Below are 21,113 nucleotides of genomic sequence, written 5' to 3' on the forward strand. Positions count from 1 at the left end.
TGTGGACAGTCTGAGCTTTGCCACCCAAGTCCTTTAACCTTGATTCAATGAGATCTCACTGTCTGAAGGAAGGGGAACAGACACGTTTCTGGTATCAGATCTGGTGGGAAAATCATCTTTATTTAATGTAAGGTAGAAACGTCTCTTCGGAACATAAAGTGACTGCTCCATTATGGAAATAGCCCCACTGTTTTGCTAATCAGACTAGAAATTTTCCCTGCATGGAACATCTGTTTCACCAATCCTGACCCCGACTTGTAGGACTGATAGGAGAATGTGCATCTGGTTTTTGTGTTTCACTCCAATGGAAACAAGTGACTTGGAATAAAAATGTGTCTCCGAAGTATAAAAATGTTGTCTTCATATTTCACATTAATCTTTTTTGGGGAGGGATAATAAAGAGATCTCATATCAAGGAGAACGAAGGGATAAAAAAAAAATATATATGATCATAAAGAAAAAAGAAAGAAAAAAACTTGAACACAAATCCCTAAACACCACAAAAAAGCCAAAAGCACCGTGTATGTAGAGTTTTCCAAAATGTGCTATAAAATTTGAAGTGACATTTGGTCTCAGTCTTTTGCCCTGAAGAAAATGCTATTAAAAATGCTATTGTCAGGTTGGGCTCATACGTAAGTCTATGTTGGTGTTTTTCTGTACTTTCACATTTTTAATACCCAGCCAGTCCAGATCCAGATGTTAACTGGAGGTCTCTGGGAAATATGAAAATGCAGGACACATACAGTGGATATAAAAAGTCTACACACCCCTCTTAAAATGTGAGGTTTCTGTGCTGTAAAAAAAATGAGACAAAGATAAATAATTTCAGAACTTTTTCTACCTTTAATATGACCTATAAACTGTACCACTCAATTGAAAAACAAACTGTAATCTTTTAGGTAGAGGGAAGAAAAAAATAAAATAAAATAATATGGTTGCATAAGTGTGCACACCCTTAAACTAATTCTTTGTTGAAGCACCTTTTGATTTTATTACAGCACTCAGTCTTTTTGGGTATGAGTCTATCAGCATGGGATATTTTGACTTGGCAAGATTTGCCTACTCTTCTTTGCAAAAACACTCCAAATCTGTCAGATTGCGAGGGCATCTCCTGTGCACAGCCCTCTTCAGATCACCCCACAGATTTTCCATCGGATTCAGGTCTGGGCTCTGGCTGGGCCATTCCAAAACTTGAATCTTCTTCTGGTGAAGCCATTCCTTTGTTGATTTGGATGTATGCTTTGGGTCGTTGTCATGCTGAAAGATGAAGTTCCTCTTTATGTTCAGCTTTCTAGCAGAAGCCTGAAGGTTTTGTGCCAATATTGACTGGTATTTGGAGCTGTTCATAATTCCCTCTAGTTTAACTAAGGCCCCAGTTCCAGCTGGAGAAAAAACAGCCCCTCTGCATGATGCTGCCACCAGCATGCTTCACTGTGGGTATGGTGTTCTTTTGGTGATGTACAGTGTTGTTTTTGCGCCAAACATATCTTTTGGAATTATGGCCAAAAAGTTCAACCTTGGTTTCATCAGACCATAACACCTTTTCCCACATGCTTTTGGGAGACTTCAGATGTGTTTTTGCAAAATGTAGCCTGGCTTGGATGTTTTTATTTGTAAAAAAAGGCTTTCGTCTTGCCACTCTATCCCATAGCCCAGACATATGAAGAATACGGGAGATTGTTTTCACATGTACCATGGTATAACTAATGCCTTGAAAATTATTTTGTACCCTTCTCCTGACTAATACCTTTTAACAATGAGATCCCTCAGATGCTTTGGAAGCTCTCTGTGGACCATGGCTTTTGCTGTGGGATGCGACTAAGAAAATTTCAGGAAAGACCAACTAGAGCAGCTGAACTTTATTTGGGGTTAATCAGAGTCACTTTAAATGATGGCAGGTGTATGCCGACTCCTATTTAACATGATTTTGAATGTGATTGCTTAATTCTGAACACAGCTACATCCCCAGTTATAAGAGGGTGTGCAGAATTATGCAACCACATTATTTGAGTTTTTTTTTTTCTTCCCTCCACCTAAAAGATTTCAGTTTGTTTTTCAATTGAGTTGTACAGTTTATAGGTCACATTAAAGGTGGAAAAAGTTCTGAAATGATTTATCTTTGTCTATTTTTTTTATTTTTTTTTTACAGCACAGAAACCTGACATTTTAGGGTACTTTCACACTTGCGTTTTTCTTTTCCGGCATAGAGTTCCGTCCTAGGGGCTCTATACCGGAAAATAACTGATCAGGCATATCCCCATGCATTCTGAATGGAGAGTAATCCGTTCAGTTTGCATCAGGATGTCTTCAGTTCAGGTGTTTTGACTGATCAGGCAAAAAGAGAAAACCGTAGCATGCTACGGTTTTATCTCCGGCGAAAAAAACTGAAGACTTGCCTGAATGCTGGATCCGGCATTTTTTTCCATAGGAATGTATTAGTGCCGGATTCGTCCTTCCGGTCTGCACATGAGCAGACCTTTAAAAATGAGAAAAAAAACAAAACTGATCCGTTTTGCCTGATGACACCGGAAAAACGGATCCGGTATTGCAATGCATTTTTCTGACTGATCAGGCATTTTTCAGAATGATCAGGATCCTGATCAGTCTGAAAAATGCCTGATCAGTCAGAAAAAATGACATCCGTTTGCATACAGTTTGCCTGATCAATGGAACTGCCTGCCGGAATCAAACAACGCAAGTGTGAAAGTACCCTTAACAGGGGTGTGTAGACTTTTTATATCCACTGTAAGTGCTTTTTTGCTGATGACATTTTTGTTTGTTAGGTGGTGTTTTATTGTTTCTCTTGCTTCTTTTGAAACACACAGTCTGCTGTAGCTCTTGGTATTCCTTTCACACGTTTTTACATCACCTTCTGTATAGGGGAAAAACACCATGAAGAAAAGACTAGTGGCAAGCATAAAATGCCTGAAAAACACTATAAAAAATGCAGTAAAAAACTTGATTATTCTGGCATTTTATTTTGTGCTAAAAAATACCAGACAAAATTTGTGTGTATGGACCCCAGGGCTGCCATCAAGAATTTCAGGTCCCCATACAAACACCCCTTCCACAGCTCCTCTTATTTATTTTCATATCCAAAACAGTCATAACTTATTTTTTTTGTGTCAGGCCATTTTGCCATACACAGCAGTAAGATTTTACTTCCCATCAACATTTATTATGGGTTAAATAAAAAATGTGCGCCATTGTTATTTAAGCTGCCTATCATGCTTTCAAAGACACCAAATACTCTTTTCGGATATTTAATAGTACTAGGTATGTTACAAAAATACATTTTATTGTAATTTTTTTCCGCCATTACCTCTTTAATTGTTTATTTTCAGGGAACTAAAATTCAGTCCTGTCCGCTTTTATTCTCTGAAATCGTAAAACCCTTTAAAGAGGACCTGTAAACTCTCCTGACATGTCTGTTTTAGTAACTACTTGCATCCCCCTTGTAATATCAATTCTGTAGCATCTATTCGTAAGACTCTATGTTGTGCCATTTCTCTATTATTCCTACTAGAAGTTCTAAATGATTCGCTAGCAGTTTGCAATGAAGGTCCAAATGGGTGTTATGAGAAAAAAAATGGGGTAGTAACGTATTAAAACCTAACTTTTATTAGGATAGTTTAAGATCCCAATGGTGGGAAAGAAACCCCTACCAAACAAACAAGACACAAAGCAACAGGGGACCTGAGGTGGCAGGTCGTCTGATGGTCGGGTCCACGTTCACGCCTTTAAGTGGGGCGGAGAGTGGACTGTATGACCTAAAGACATAAACAAAAATGAAGACCGTGGCCGTGTGCCGTGGTCTATAAACATGCCATAAGGCGAGATAAGGGTGGGTCTTACCGGTGGTGAACGAACAGGACCTTCAAGTCCAATACCCAAGGGGAGGTGTTCTCACTTCTGGATACGTCCTCCAGTTGGCGGTCACTTTGTACAAGAGGGCCCTGCTGATGCCCTACTTGGCCTATTGAGCCCTAAAGTGCCTCCTAACACGGGGTCCTATCCCCGCAAGGGGTGGCCCCATCCGGAACCTGGCCCTAAAGTAGATAACCCTAGATGACCCTGTGGGGACAGGGAAAGTGGCCCTATTGGGGCTTGCAGACCCAGGTATGCTACTATGAATGAATAGCCATCAGTTTGCAGTGAAGATTCAAATGGGTGTTATCAGTTGGGGATGTGTCCCTTAACAGTCTGACATTATTCAGTCAGTGTCAGTCTGTGCAGGGACTGGTAACACCCAGTTGGATCTTCACTGCAAACTGCTGGCTATTCATTCATAAATTTCTAGAAGGAATGATAAATCATAGGGTCATATCAATAGATGCTCCTGGAATGTTATTTCATGGGAATGCAAGCATTTGTTAAAAAGAGGAATGTCAGGAGAGGGTATAAGTCCTCTTTAAGACTAATGTAACAATGACCTATATACTGTGTGTTCATTTTATATATCATACATTTCAAATGATAGAACTTCTACTGAGACAGCTGTAGTAAACCTAAATACATAATGGAGTGAATGACTTGTACCACATTTACCTTCTGCTTACATGTCATGGGAAAAGGATGTGACTTTGTGGGAAAGATGCGTGACCTAATAAACAGGTGCATCCGTAATGCGGACCGAGCACGCCCATTGAAGTCTATGGGTTTGTGAAAATCACTGACACATATCCGTGTTGCGTCCGTTTTTCACTGAAGACTAATAGGAGATTCTTTGGAAATTAACTTTCAGCTGAGCAACGTCAGTAAATTATGGATGACACCCGGATGGTAAAAACTGACACACGGACCAACCACGGATGCTTCACGGACATCTTCACGGATGAAACCCGTATGCTTTTTTTCACAGACGTGACACTAAAACGGAAATGTGAAGGAGGCATAATGGCGCATTTTTGGAGTTAACTTTAACTACGACAAGTGGCATAACTTAGACTAAACAAGTTTTTTTGGTGCACGGACACATTTTCTTGGTACACAAACACATATTTTTGGTGCACAGACAGAATTTTTGGAGCCCAAATTTTTTTGGGCACAGACAAATTTTTAAAACATGGACATAAATCTGGGGCAGGATTTACAGTACTCCAAATGCACTAAGGTCCATGTGCCAGAATAGTACATGTGATTGTTATTCCTTGTGATTGTGTTCCTTGTAACACTATTAGTAAATCTGCCCCAATATCCCTTACTTTACTCTCTTTCCTTTTTTTGTCCCTGCATTACGAGACCAAATTATCCTCTTCCAAATTTCCATCCCACGTCATTTCATCTCGTCAAGGTTGATTCACCTTTACGGCTTCTGTCTCCTGCCTCTACCCTATTCCCATAGTCCCAGCAATGATACAGTGATTGTGAGTCATACCTCCAGCTGTTCTTGGAGTTCTGCTCGCTTTGATTGACGGAGCCCCTAGGAATGGAAATTAATTACAACAAGCATTACATTACAGCCAAGTTAAATACAATATGGAGTCCCGACTGTGCGTCTGCAGAACGGACAGCATTTTCCCCTGGATATTGGTCTGATTAGGACTGGGCAGAGTTTCTCCACCTCGCATGTCATGTAGCCTGGAGCTGAGTGACGACTACATTATGGTCATTTATTTACTGTTCTGCATATAATTATGCCCAAATGATGTCAACAATCTGATTAATTGGAGGATTATGTGTGTACAGGATACTCGAAGGCTGTAGTTACGTTCTGTTCTAAAAAAGTTTGCTATAATTAGAGTTGAGTGAACCGATCCGAATTTCAGGATAAATTAGATTCGCTACTAAGCCGAATTTCCTCATGCTTCATGGTAGCGAATTGATTTAACCTAAATTGTGTAAAAAAAATAAAAATAAATCATACTTACCTCCTCCATTTTCTCGCGACGGGCCGCGACTTGACTGAAGATCTCGGCTGAAATCCTGTGTGTGGTGACGTATAACATCACCACGCCAGCCGACGTGACAAGGTCATCTCGAGCTGCCAGAAATTTCGCACCAGATCTTCAAGCAAGATGGCGGAGGCTAGCCCGTCGCGAGCAAATGGAGGTGGTAAGTATGATTTAATTTTTTTTTCAGTTAATTTTTACACTGTTTTTACTCTCAGATGCTGCGATCATGTATGAACGTGGCATCTGAGGGGTACAATGATGGGAAGAGGCGCAATCACCGCTCCCTGTCATTTCACCCACTACTTCCAAAAAAAGTAATTTGTCATTAAGGTATTTTTTTTGTAGAATTCAGCAAAGCAACCAAATCGAATTTTTAAGAAATTCGCTCATCTCTAGCTATAATATATCCAGTCTCCATGAGGGCGCAAAAAGTGCGTTTTCCTGTCCTGTGTTTCACTCAAGAAAAAATGAATGAGAGATGTCTAGTATCTGCTCATTTCCAAGGCTCCATTGAATTAAAGAGGACCGTTCACCATTCTAGACATGTCAGTTATAGCCAGTGGCATAGCGTGGGTAGCCAGCACCCGGGGCAAGCCAAGTATTGCGCCCCCCCCAACCTGTGACCACGCCCCCTTTTTTTAACAAATAATGTAGTAGATATCACCTGCAGTCCTATGTAACACCACAGATAACACGGTGATAACTCTCTGAGTACAGATAATGTAGTAGATGTCACCTGCAGTCCTATGTAACACCACAGATAACACAGTGATAACTCTCTGAGTACAGATAATGTAGTAGATGGGTGTGAGGCCCCAGAATTCAGAACACACACAGTGTGACCTGAAGTCTGGGGCCAGGCTGAGGCAGTGTGGGCCAAATTCTATATACCCCCTCCCCCCTACCCTACCGTAAAACAGATATTTGGATGGACATAACATACATTGCTATGAAATATACAGTAGAATACCGCACTATACCTGTTACATCCAGTGACCTCTCCTGTGATATAGACTTTCCTCAACGTCCTCATTCGGAGATAGGACCGTCATGACACCTTCTTTCAGCCGCGTCTCGTCTCTGCAAAGTTTCACAGAAAACGTTTTAGATTCCTCACTTTACAATCATCCTCAGATATCAGACGTCCCCTTCCCCCGTAGTGCCCATAAGTATAATGCTCTCTGTATAATTATAATATATAATGGCCCCCTCTGTATTATTATTATTATAATGACCACCTCTGTAGTATTATAGTAATAATTATGGCCCCCTTCAGCTCCTTCAGCATACAGTCCCGTGTAAGATACAACCTTCCCCTGCCTTAAGTCCTTCTTGCAAACAGTCCCATGTAAAATACATCACTCCCCCTGCCTTCCGCTCCTCCAGCATACAGTCCCATGTAAGATACATCACAGCTCTGCCTTCAGCCCCTCCAACATACAGTCCCATGTAAAATACATCACTCTTCCTTCAGCTCCTCCAGCATATAGTCCCATGTAAGATACAACCCCCAGAGGATGCCATCTGCCCATCTCTGCTGTCCATATACCAGGCCTACCAGTATTACCCCTTCATATACCGCCTGGTCACCCCACACCTAACAGTCTGAGTCACTTGTCTCCCTGAGTGTTAGGTGGGGTGACCAGGCGGGCAGGTGGTATATCAAAGGGTAATGCTGGTAGACCTGGTATATGGACAGCATAGATGGGCAGATGGCATCCTCTGGGCAGTACTGTCTCTCTGGTCTTCCTTCACCAGCACCCTGACTGCCACTTGCTTGGCCTGGCTCTCATGGCACTTCACTGCCTGGTGCTCGGCTATCGGCACTCAGTCACACTGCGGCACTGACTGTCACTCAGTGCTGATAGCCGAGCACCAGGCAGTGAAGTGCCATGAGAGCCAGGCCAAGCAAGTGGCAGTCAGGGTGCTGGGGAAGGATGACCAGAGAGACAGTACTGCCCAGAGTATGCCATCTGCCCATCTATGCTGTCCATATACCAGGGTAGGCCTGGTATATGGACAGCAGAGATGGGCAGATGGCATCGCAGAGAGGCAGTACTGTCTCAGTGTCCCTGGTCATCCTTCACCAGCACCCTGACTGCAGTGCCATGGTGTCATCTGCTTGGCAGCCTTGGCCTGGCTCTCATGGCACTGACTGGCACAGTGGCACTTCACTCATATTATCATATATTACCCCTAAAGCCTGCCTGCCCTCAGCCCATGCCAACACAGTACACTAGTCACTACTGACCTAATTACACACTCAGGGTGGGACTTTGGGACTCTGGGACAGTGACACTGACTATCACTCACTCTGTCTCAGGGTCGCTTGAATCACTATCTTTAGGCTGGACTACAGTCTACAACGGATTCAGCGACAGTGCGGCAGCCATCTTCTGCATCTTCTTGTTCCGGCTCCTGACTCTGCACTGTCTTTCCCGCCTGGAAGGTGGGTGGAGCCTATAGGGAACTGCCGTGCATGCCCCGCCCCCACTCGCCTCCGGATGCTGTGTGAAACCCCCCCCCAAAAAAAAACCTTCAGCGTTGGCGATTTAACTTGTGCCAGCCCCGCATTCCCTGCGTAATAACAGTTCTGTAGCATATATTCTTAGAACTCTGTGTTGTGCCATTCCTGTATTACTCCTGCTAGAAGTTTACAATTAAATTGCCATCAGTCTGCAGTAAAGGTACTGCTGGGTGTTACCAGTAGTAGGCGTGTCTGACCCTGGCCAATCAGCGCTGCAGATGTAAGACTGTGCAGGGACACAACCACAACTGGTAACACCCATCTGTACCTTTACTGCAAGCTGCTGACAATTCATTAATAAACTCCTAGCAGGAATAATAAAGGAATGGCAAAACATAGAGCCATAAGAATAGATGCTTCACAAGTGGGGAATGCAAGTAGTTACTAAAACAGACATGTCAGGAGAGGAGTTTCTCGAACTCCTGGCTGAAAGTAGTTGTCACTTGGGAAGCTGGGGCCACAAATGTTTCCTTCAGTATTTCATGGCAGCAATAATACAGATTACAGCCTAGATTTTAGCTCTAAGCCAGCTTTCTGGTGTAGAAAAGTCACAATGTTTGTTGCAAGTGCCGTTTTGCAACAAAATGTGCAACTTTTAACATTTTTCCTTGCCTCTTTTCCATAAAGTGGGCGGGATGTATATGGGAAGTGACGGGCCGTAGCCCAACTCATCTAATAACATGTCCACATTACACCAGACATCGAGCTCCTGGCTATTGTATAACACTGACATAATGCTGTCAGTGATATCCTACACATTCCAGAACTTTAAGGGTTAAATAACATAATAAATCAATATAATGCTATGCAACCCTGTCTGTTCTGGGAGGTCAGGACGGGAGCTGCCGCATACTCACGCTGCGAGTCCGATGCCTGGACCCCTCTCTTCTAAAAGGTGCCTTACTAATACTAGCGTGTGAAGCACCAGTCTTAGTAAATGACCCCCAATGGTTCCTGGCTACTCTCGCCAATCTGTCTATGACATCAAGGGTGCACCTAGCCTAATGCTGCCTGAAGCGAAAAATGAAACACCTGTGCCAATTTCTTAACCTAACACCTTTGGCATAATGAAAGCGCTCATTGCCCATGGCACTTCCTCTGCCCCCCCTCTTGCCCCTACCTGGTGGTGCCTGAGGCGATCGCCTCACCTCGCCTCATTGGTGGTGCCACCCCTGTATGACATTCAAATGGACTAATAGGACATATTGATTTGGATAAATCTAGGTGGAAGCCTACGTTATAGCCTCTTCGTTTTCAGACATTTTTGTTACATTTTATTAGCATACTTCTATAGGCAGGTACATTTTCCTCTGTGTCACTATAACACAGGGTTCCTAAAGACCCATTTACCCAGGTTGAGTGAGCAGGAAATTATGGGGAATGTAATGTTTGCCCCTGATAACTGTCTGCCTGCAGAGGTGAGAGCAGCATTTAAATGCAGCAATCACCTCTGCTGTATGGGGACCAGTTAGCACTTTTGCGATTGCTTCTCCCCATATAGGTTTACTGGGCAGCATGTCACTGTTCACACAACACGATCTGCTGCCCAGATATGTTGATTTTGGTGTCTGCATCTTTTATCGGATCAATGGGTGTTTGCTTGTTGACCAGTGATCAGCGGCGCCTTTACACAGGCTGTTTATTGGGAATGAGAGTGTGTATGAACATTCATCCCTGATAACTGAACCTATAATTGTCTTGTGTAAAGGAACCTTTATTCGCAAGTCGGGTCACTAAGAATCCAGGTGACCGAATTTAATAGTGAAGTCCACCTTGATCATATTGTGAATAAAGGGTTAAAGGCTATGTACACCTTCGGAGGCAATTTTTATTTATGCATTTTACTCATTTGTGGCTAAAAATCATATTTTCGGTTCGCCTTTATTAAAAATATTGAGCTGTTCTGTCACAAATGGTTTAGGCCCCTTGCAGACGAGCGTGTCCGGATTAGGTCCGAATGCGTTTCATCTGCGATCAGGGAAAATTGTGCGAGTAGGAACGCAATTACAATCAGTTTTGACTGTGATTGCGTTCCGTTGTTCAGTTTTTATCACGCGGGTGCAATGCGTTTTGCACGCGCGTGATAAAAAAATGTATGTGGTACCCAGACCCGAACTTCTTCACTGAAGTTCGGGCTTGGGATCGGTATTCTGTATATTATTTTCCATTATAACATTGTTATAATGGACAAAAATAGCATTCTTTAATTCAGAATGCTAAGTAAAAGGTCCATTGTCGGGTTAAAAATATATTTTTTTTTAACTCACCTCATCCACTTGATTGCGCGGCAGGACGCCACTGAAGGTCCTTTTCCAGCCAGGTCCTGCAAGGAGAAGAAAGAATATGAGCCCGGCTGCGCGATCAAGTGCATGAGGTGAGTTACATTTATTTTATTTTTTTAACTCTACAATGGACCTTTTACTTAGCATTCTGAATTAAAGAATGCTATTATTTCCCATTATAACCATGTAAATGGGGTCCCGGGTAACTCATCCCTCGTCTCCTTAAAACCATGCGTGAAAATCGCATTGCATCCGCACTTGCTTGCGGATGCTATGCGATTTTCACGCATTCCCATTCATTTCTATTGGGCCTGCGTTGCGTGAAAAACACTGATTATAGAACATGCTGCGATTTTCACGCAACGCACAAGTGTTGTGTGAAAATCACCAGTCATCTCAACAGCCCCATTGAAGTGAATGGGTCCGGATTCAGTGCGGGTGCAATGCGTTCACCTCACGCATTGCACCCGCTCAGAATTCTTGCCGTGTAAAGGGGGCCTAACTGTTTTTCTAGCTGAGTGACTGCTACTTTCCCTTTCACTTTGTGTTGGTCATGTAATAAACCTTATCTCTAAACTGCTGAGAGGTCATAAACACTTATTTAAGAACAGAGCTATAATGAATGTTTATAATGTCAGAGACCAGAGATATGGAGCCCGTCAGCTCCTGGTCTGACGGAAGAGACAAAAAATCCACAGGCTGCCACTACAGCATATCAGCTCTGTACAGAAAAACAGCTCCAGATTTTTAATAAAGACCCATTAAAAAAAATCTCTTTGCATTGGACTCATTTAAAATGAGTCCAATGCAATAATAATAAAAAATAAAAAAAATGCCCCCAAAAGGTGTACATTGCCTTCAAACAGCTGGGATCAGAGGTTCCATTCATCCTGGATGTAGAGCAGGAGTCACTCATTCACCTGAATGGGCCTAAGCTGCAGTAACCTACAGTGCCGGACACAATCACTGCCTGGTAACCATTGACGCACGCCCTTAAAGGTGTTGTGTCCTTTCAGCAAGTGGCATTTATCATGTAGAGAAAGTTAATACAAGGCCCTTACTAATGTATTGTTATTATCCACATTGCCTCCTTTGCTGGCTGGATTCATTTTTCCATCACATTATACACTGCTTGTTTCCAGGAGTTATGGCACAGATACGAGGTGGCCAGGCCGGGGGCAGCTGTACATGTGTGCCTATGTATGCTCTCACAGTCCCGGCCACCAAAGAGGCCGGAGCTTTTTCCTATAGTATGCAAGCACGACCACCGCTGCTGGATTGTAGGGTGGATGTAACCATGGAAACAGGCAATGTACAATCTGATGGAAGAATGAATCAAGCCAGCAAAGGAGGCAATATGGACATTCACAATACATTAGTAAGTGCCTTGTATCAACTTTGTCTACTGATAAATACAACCTCTTTAAATCAGCCGATCAGTGGTCTTTCCTAAGGATAGGTCAATTAATATTGTGGTCAAAACAGCATTTACAATTTCCATAAGGTGCTGCCTGCGAATACTGCAGCCTTTTTCATTCAACGAATCGTTGGAGGTGCCGAGCATCAGGATAAGGATAGACCATCAATATGATAGTCCCGGGAAAACCCTTTAAGGACTCAGGCCTAATGCAGAAGAGTTTACTACTGCTTCGTAAAACCTTCCAGTTGCCAGGAGCCCTAATGTCGCGTCATGTTCTCAGGAGGCCATATTGTGGAGCTACAAATAGCTCACAGAGCGTCAGGATGCAGAAAATAACATATGGAAGGATCCTCATGGGATTATGATCATTCCATGGTAGTCTTTTGGGTCATTTAGGAATTTTCCCACCAAAATTGGTGGTCATGTTGGCTAAAAATAGCCCTAGTTGCTGTGTGAGTGCAGGTTGCAGGGATTGGCTAAGAAGGTGTCCTGTGGAAAGAGTGTTGCTGGGCTAGGAAGATTTATGGGGTCCAGCAACAGTTAGGGCATTGGTGGCTATATTTGCGGTGTCTGCCAGCGATGTGCTGTCAGCCAAGCCGCAATTGAAGATCTGCTGCCCGCCCTCCCTATTGCATTTTTTTTTTTTTTATCAAACTCACATTTTTTTTTGTATCCCAGTTCATAAAAATTGAAATTTTACTTGACTGAGAAGCTCATATCAGATGAAGTCTCTACCTAAACTATGGCAGTGGAAAGTATATGAAATATAATAAAGCTCTGCTTCTGTAGTTAGGAGCATCCATTACCCGAGAATTTTATATGTAGGTGGATTATACGTTCATTAAACTGACGGTTCTGCTTCTTTGTTCCCTGCTGTCTGTAAAAAGAATATAAAAAACATTTTGTGGAGAATCTGTGTGAAACCGATCCGTGTGTTTATTTTAATGGGTCAAAACCAGCAAAAAATAATTTTAGTGTTACTAATAGAGATGAGCGAAGTATTAAAGAATTATATTCTGTTGCTTTGCCGAATAAAAAAAAAAATACACTTTGTGACGAATTACTTCGTCACTAAGCGCATTTCTTTGTAAGTCACGGGTGCATTGACAGGGACCGCCTCCCGTTATTGTACTTCTCAGATGCCGCGTTACTAGATCGCGAGTGTAAAATGAAAAAAAAAAAAAAATACTTACCTGATCCATTTACTCGCGATGGGCCGCCCGCCACCATCTTGCTTGAAGGTCTGGCGCAAAATCTTGCACGGCCCGAGATGATGTCGGGCAGCCGACGTGGTGACGTCATATGTCACTACACATGGGATTTCAGCCGAGATATTCAAGCAAGATGGCCGTCAGGAGCAAATGGAGCAGGTAAGTATTATTTTTATTTTATTTTTTTTTACAATATTTCAGGTTAAATCGATGCGCTACCGTGAAGCACTAGGAAATTCGGCTTTGTATTGAATCAAATTCCACTTCGTGAACTTCGATTCGCTCACTCCTAGTTATTAGTGCACAACTAGTGCATTTCTTTTTCTAAAAGAAGAACTGTCACTTTCCTGACATGTCTGTTTTAGCAACTACTTACATTCCTCATATAATAATTCTGGAGTATTTTTTCATATAACGCTATGTTGTAGCATTCCTCTATTATTCCTACTAGATTTATGCAAATGAATTGCCAGCAGCCTGCAATAAAGGTCCTACTGGGGGTTACCAGTTGGGGGGGCTATCCATGCAGGGTCTGACAGCGGGAGCTTTGATTACATAGTGTCAGACTGTGCAGAGACGTACCCCCAACTGGTAACTTTGTTGCGAACTGCTGGCAATTCATTCATACACGTCTAGTAGGAATAATAGAGCAATGGCACAACATAGAGTTATAAGTAGTGATGAGCGGCATAGGCAATATTCGAATTCGCGATATTTTGTGAATTTTTGGCCGAATATTCACTATAAATTTGCAAATTCGAGAATTTGTGATCTCCAGTCATTGTTTACTTAGTTGCGAAAAATCGCCAATGTAATATATTTGCGATAAATTCACGATAAGAATATTCAACACTATACGCGAATACGAATATATAGCACTATATTCTAAATATTCGCGAATTCTCAAAGTGGCGATATTAGCAATTAAAATTTGCGATTCAAATATTCGCGCTCAACACTAGTTATAAGAGTAGATGGTCAAGAATTGTTATTACATGGAAAATACAACAAAATTCAAAATACTTCATAACAAAATAGTTGTTATCAAGGGAACCATAGAGCTGCCATGCTGCTATCACAATTCGACATCTACTATTATACTAACAGATAACATCTTCCACTCATAGCAGCAGTAAACTGACAGTTCCCAATAGCAATAGTTCTTACCAAGTACCCCCTAGGGAGAAGAAGTTTGTGCTGAGTACCCTAAAGGAAGCAACACAAAATAAGGCTATTTTCATGCCGTGGTCATCGGCTTTGCTTTAAGCCTCTGTCAGCAGTCCCTTCAGATTTGACAGAAAGAAAAGTTCAGATTGCAGCTCTTAGCTTTGTGTCAAAACGACAGACCCTACATTAGGACCCATGATGGATGACTATTACTTTTATAATTTACATTCTACCCTACCAAACATATAGGAGAATACAGCACCACACACCTGTTACATCCAGTGACGTCTCCTCTGATATAGATTCTCTTTGCTCATCTTCTCCATTCAGTCCAGACCGCCATGATGGTTTCTTTCATCCACGTCTCATCTCAGCAGAGTTTGACACACAGACATCTTAGGTTCCTACTTTTCTATCACACTCCCCACCTTCTCAACACCCCATTCTGCTACCCACAATACTGTGCATGCCATGCTCCCCAATACCACACATATAGTACCTTCTTCAAGAATTATTGCCACACAGTGACCTCATAAATATCTGCACCTGACAGTAATAGTGCCGTAAACATAGTGTCACCCAAAAATAATTGTGCTCATACTGGGCCAGGGTGCTCCACGTAGTAGTAGTGCTCCAAAAGTCTCACCAATAGTAATAATACTCTGACAAAGCGCACTTAGTAGTAATTGTGCCCTCAATATTAAATGTCTCCGATTGTGCCCCAGAAGTCCCCATAGTGCAGACCATTCAACTGTATCACATTGAATACCTTCTCATCCTGGGGCACATACCCTTTAGGGTGCACGTACCGTAGGGTGAGAAACACTGCCCTTTAGTAATTTCATTTCTCTGTGCTGACGGCTATAGACGGGGAATATTTTGTATTTCCAATGGCATAATACTGCGGAAATGAAAAATAAGAACAACCAAACATCCCAAAAAATATTTACTACAAATTTTAAAAATGTCCCCTTCTGAGGGGTAAGGCCGGGTTCACATCACGTTTTTCCTATCTGTTAAACGTATACAAAAAACGTATGCATTAAACGGATGCCTCAGACTGATGCGGCATAGGTTCACCATAGATTCCATTGCAAAAAAAAAAAAGTTTATGTGGTGTTCTGCGTTTTTGTATCCTTTCTTTTCTAAACGGACGCATAAAACGTGATGTGAACCCACCCTAAGGCCTTGTTCACATTTCCGTGTCAGTGTCACGTCTGTGAAAAAAGCATGCATGTTTCATCCGTCGGTCCATTTTTACCATCCGTAATTCACAGACGTTGCTCAGCTGAAAATTTGTTTCTAAAGAATCTCCTATTCGTCTTGAGTGAAAAACGGACACAACACGGACACAATATGGATGCCATCAGTGATTTTCACAGACCCATAGACTTCAAAGGCGTGCTTGGTCCGCATCACGGATCAAAGTAGTGCATGTCTCCGTTATTCTTTTTACTGACCCGCAGTCAGTGAAAAAAATACTGAAATGTGAACAGATACATTTAAATCGTTGGGTACGTGTGGTGTCCGCGGAAAATGCGAACAGCAGACGTCAGTGAAAAACTGAAATGTGAACGAGGCCTTAGCATAATTTAGATTCAAGGATGTAGCCTTTGAAATCAGTATCTTTTACTTTCTGACTAATGTAGTTCCTGGAAGCTACAGAAAAGACTTGGTTATAAGCAGGTGGTAGATCTGATCAGTAGTTTTGCGTTATTCAAAAATAAATAGTTATCTACTGGTGATCATGGCCACACAGATATTGTACTTCAGCCAGATGTTGTCCTTTGATGTATCTTGTTGAGAAGAAAAAGAAGAAAAGAACAAGAAAAGAAAGATTCAGTTTGCCATATTTTGTTTAGTCTAAGATCAAGATGTTACAATAGCGAAGTCTTTGTTGTCTCGATGGCTTTACTTGCTTTTATTCTGTTTAAGTAGGGGATAACAGAGTTGTAGAATCTCTCAGATATCTGCAAAACTGAAGGAAAAAAGCAAAATGAATTAATAAATTAGTGGATTAAAGAGAATCTCAGGTAAAAGCAGAAGATTTCCATTGAAATGATTCATTAGGGAGCCCTCCAGATGCCCAAACGCATGATCTTCTGCCCCCATGAATATATTCAGGCCACTTTTAGCAGCCTAGCCAGTGGGTGATGGGAGCACCATATTGAGGTAATGCTGGTTGTATTTCTACCTACCAGCAGCATTTATTCATAGAACATAGTGTGACTATCTAAAAATTGCAACATACTGTACCTGTATTTACATTTGTCATATGGGTTATTACTCAGCATTCCTAAATGGATTTGAATAGAGAAAAACTTCCTAGTTACAGATCATTCTACCCATATTACTGCATAATTAGACAGATTTTCCAGTCAGCGCCCTAGAAAATGGTAAATGTTCTTTAAAGAGTCCCTGTACTGTCACACAATACAATTTCATTTTCATAGGGAATGGTGTAAATAGCAAATTTGTAAGTCACTTCATTCAGCTGTAAAGTCATGGCCACTAGGGGTCTCACTTCCACCTAATTTGCAGTCCACTGCCTGTTGTCTGGCAAAATCCGTCCCCAGTAACAGAGACACAGAAGACGGCAAAGATGAATTCGGAAGTGTCAGAGCTAGCTGAGATCCTGAGCCTGAAAAGAGCTGCTTATACATTGCTTCTGAAAATTAAGAAAACAAACATAGTTGTCACAACAGTACAGCACTGGCAGATTCCATAGAAGGGAGACACTCCTGCTGAGAGAAATGCATCTAGCTGTGCAGCTGAAGACAGGAATAATTAGGCTAAAAAAAACAATAAGGAATTCTAAAAAAAAGACCTGTTCCTTCACCATTATTGTTGTACAGGGAAGCACTGCCATTATGCAAACTATTTTTGAAAACTCAGGTACGCTTTAAGTCAGTAGGGGACTGGTGTTTCCATATGCCAGTCTTGATCCCCCTACACTGGAGTAAGATGTGCATAGTTTATTAAAATGCAAATGCCTCTTAATAAATTAGTTGTATCTCTGACACTCCATGTGCCAGAAATTCAAGTGCATGCCAGACAGGAGTTATTCTACAATGTTGAGGATTTACCAGTTCATACATAGGCTGATCTGGCATTCTGGGAAAAATGTAATATCTGTGGAGAGGTGATAGGGTGAAATTAGTTACATAAAATACACATAATACTGCCTTGATATATTGTCTAAATCTATCATATGGTAAAAAGGCAACACTGTTGTCAACAATGCAGCTCTACAGTGTTGTCACCCAGCTTTTCCAGGAGCTTGAACATCAACTTAGGGTCCATTCACACGTCCGCAACTGTTTTGCTGTCTACATATTGCGGATCCGCAAAACACGGACACCGGACATGTGCGTTCCGCATTTTGCGGACCGCACATGGCCAGCACTATAACGCTGGGTTCACACCTGAGCGTTTTACAGCGCGTTCCTACGCGCTGTAAAACGCACAACAGGCAAGAACCAATGATTCCCTATGGGAATGGTTCTCACCTGGGCGTTTTACAGCGCGTACGATCGCGCTGTAAAACGCCCGACGCTCAAACAAGTGCTTGAGCTTTTTTTTGGTCGTTTGTCGCGCGTTTTGGCCCATAGACTTCAATGGGAACGCGCAACGCTTGATTTTCGCGCGTTTTTGACACATAAAACGCGCGTTCGAACGCGCGTCTTGGATTTTGCAACATGCAGGAAAAGGCCCAACACCAGGTGCAAAGCACAGTTTTGGAGAGAATCCAGCATGGAGGAGTCTCTCTGTGACACCGAGAACCTCATCAGGCTGGTGCAAGGCAAACGCTGCCTGTATGACACACAGGATGCCAACTACAAAAATAGGAGGAGCAGGCAGCAGGCCTGGGAGGATATTGGCAAAAGCATCTGGCCAGATTGGAGCAGTTTAACCAAGACAGTGAAACAGGGAAAAGGTATTTCAATGTGTGTTCTAATGTGAAAAGTAAACTCCATGTGTGCAGTGGTGTACCAACTATATGTAATAGCCCTGGCCAGCTCTACCTGCAGCCCTCCAGCTGTTGTCAAACGCCACCTCCACAAATGCTGGCCTGTATTTTACTTGCTGGAGCCTGTGCAGGCATGCATGGACTTGGATTTTAGCAACAGCTGGAGGGACGCAGCATCACCATCCCTGTTCTTGTATATGGGCACTCAGTGGCCTTAGTTTACAAAGAATGATGTGCACATTACATGTTGTAATAGTGTCCCCTCGCCCCTTTAGTTTTTAGTACTGTCCTGGTTCACCCTCCCCCACATTCTGGTACAATGCAATGGGCCAGTATGTTCAATTTGCAGTGGTTACCACTATCTTGTGCCAGACTGCGCTCTTTCAATCCGCAAATGTAGTGGCATTTTGAAATGTAGGCCTAAGTTTGGGTTGAGGGATTTGAATCCTAAGTTGTTATTGATATTGTGTACTTTTTAGAATTAGACTGTTTGTGGGCTATGGGTGGCAAGGCATATGTTAGGTGCTTCGGTTTGTAACGTGCCAGTATTGGGCACCTTGATGGGATCCGTTATTTCACCCTCCTTGGCTTATATTCTACTGGCCGAGTATTGGCCACTTAAATGGGACACATGATTTCGCCCATATTTCTAACCCTTGTTAATGGGCGACTATTGATGGCCACTATAGGGGCATCCTCAAGGGGCACTATATAGGTTAAAAAAAAACAAATGCACAAAAGATCGTTTCCAAATTTATCATTTAGCCCTAGTCATAATCAACCAAATTTGAAAATCAAATAATATCTAAACACTCTTTTCAGACAAAAAATATAAATGAACATAAACTTAGATGGCTTCCAATTGCCAGGGTAACGCCCCATGTGGTGTCAAAAAATATGCGTTGAAGTGGTCCCGGACAGCTGCACCGTGCCGGGTCCCACGCACACCGCTCTGATTACGACTCTCAAAGGAATGGCTGAGGGAATCTTCGAAATTAAAGCCATCCCGTAGACGGACAAAATTGTGCAGAGCACACGCTGCCTTCACGGCCGAGATAGCGGTCTCCAATTTTAAATAAATGGGAGAATGGAGAAAGCGCCATTTGTTCGCTAAAATCCCGAAGGCGCACTCCACCACCCTGCGTGCCCTTGTCAGCCGGTAATTAAATACCCGCCTGGCAATGGAGAGTCCCCGGCTGGAGTACGGCCTCATCAGATGCTCCCCCAGCGCAAAGGCCTCGTCCCCCACAAAAACAAAGGGCATAGCGGGAAAAGTGGTCCCAGGCAGTGTGGTGTTCCCCGGGAGGTCCAGCTCATTATTATTGAGCATTTGCCCAAAGGCCGAATGCCCGAAAACAGCTGAGTCTGAGCTGCTGCCGTAGGACCCCACATCAATGTATCTGAAGCAATAGTTTGCATCACACACCGCAAAAAGAACAAATGAAAAATATTTTTTATAATTAAAAAATTGACTCCCGCTCCTTATGGGCTTCTGAACGCGGATGTGTTTGCCGTCTATTGCGCCGACACAGTTTGGGAAATTGCAGGATTCTAAAAACAGATCCGCAATTTGCAGCCAGTCCTCCTTCTGTGGTTAGGCCATCACAGCAGGATGAAGGACGTCCCAAATTGCCACGCAGGTTTCACGGATGATCATACTGGCTGTGGACTTCCCAATGAGAAAGGCGAAGTGTAGACTGGCCAATGACTGTCCGGTAGCTAAATACCTGAAACAAATGTAAGAAAATAAAGAGACATTAACGGATGCTTTTTATTTCGTTTTTCATAGTCAACACTATCAAAGGCAAATGGAAAAGCCTGAAAGACGCCTTTATCCGCCATCGCCGCAAACAAAAGGAGCAGAGGAGCGGATCCTCCCCAGGCGCACGCTCCAGTTATGTGCATGCAGCCCAAATGTCATTTTTGATACCGTGCACCGAAATGCGGAGGTGAGTCAAGGGCATACACATTGAGGAGAGGATGTGGTATGACATTACATACATTCAATTTCATATGGGGAACATACTTACCTATATTTTCCACTTCACAGCACCGATAGTAGCTGGGAACCCAGCCAGGCGCAAGCTGATGAGGAAGAGGACGAGGGCACAATCGACAGTGAGCCGGGCCCATCTATGGGGCCAATGAGTCCTCCAGCCCCCCCCCCCACTCCGACTTTCGTCAGCCCCATGCAGACTGTCCAAGCCGTACCAGAGGCAAGTCGGCAGCCCCGACATAAAAGGAGGAGAACTGAGAGACAGGAGGACCGGCTAATCGGCTGCCTGGATGCCCTGGCACATCCTGTGCCAAAACTTAGCAGCGACGCATATTTTCTCCTCAGTCTAGAGGAGAAATTGCTACATGTGCCGAGACATCTCATCACAAAAGTAAGGGAGGAGGTGACTAACACCATTGACAAGTATTGCCTCCCTTATGAGCTAGCAACGTCTAGCACTGCCCCACAGCATCCCCCACAGCAGCCACCACAGCAGCCAGCACAATATGGCCACCAATATGGGCCACAATATTGCCCACAATATGCCCCACAATATGGCCCACTACATCCCCAACATGCACAACAACACCCTCACACATACCCAGCACACACATACACACAAAGTAACATACAACACCCTCTTGAG

The sequence above is a fragment of the Bufo gargarizans genome, chromosome 5 (assembly GCF_014858855.1).
Source record: "Bufo gargarizans isolate SCDJY-AF-19 chromosome 5, ASM1485885v1, whole genome shotgun sequence".
NCBI lineage: Eukaryota > Metazoa > Chordata > Amphibia > Anura > Bufonidae > Bufo > Bufo gargarizans.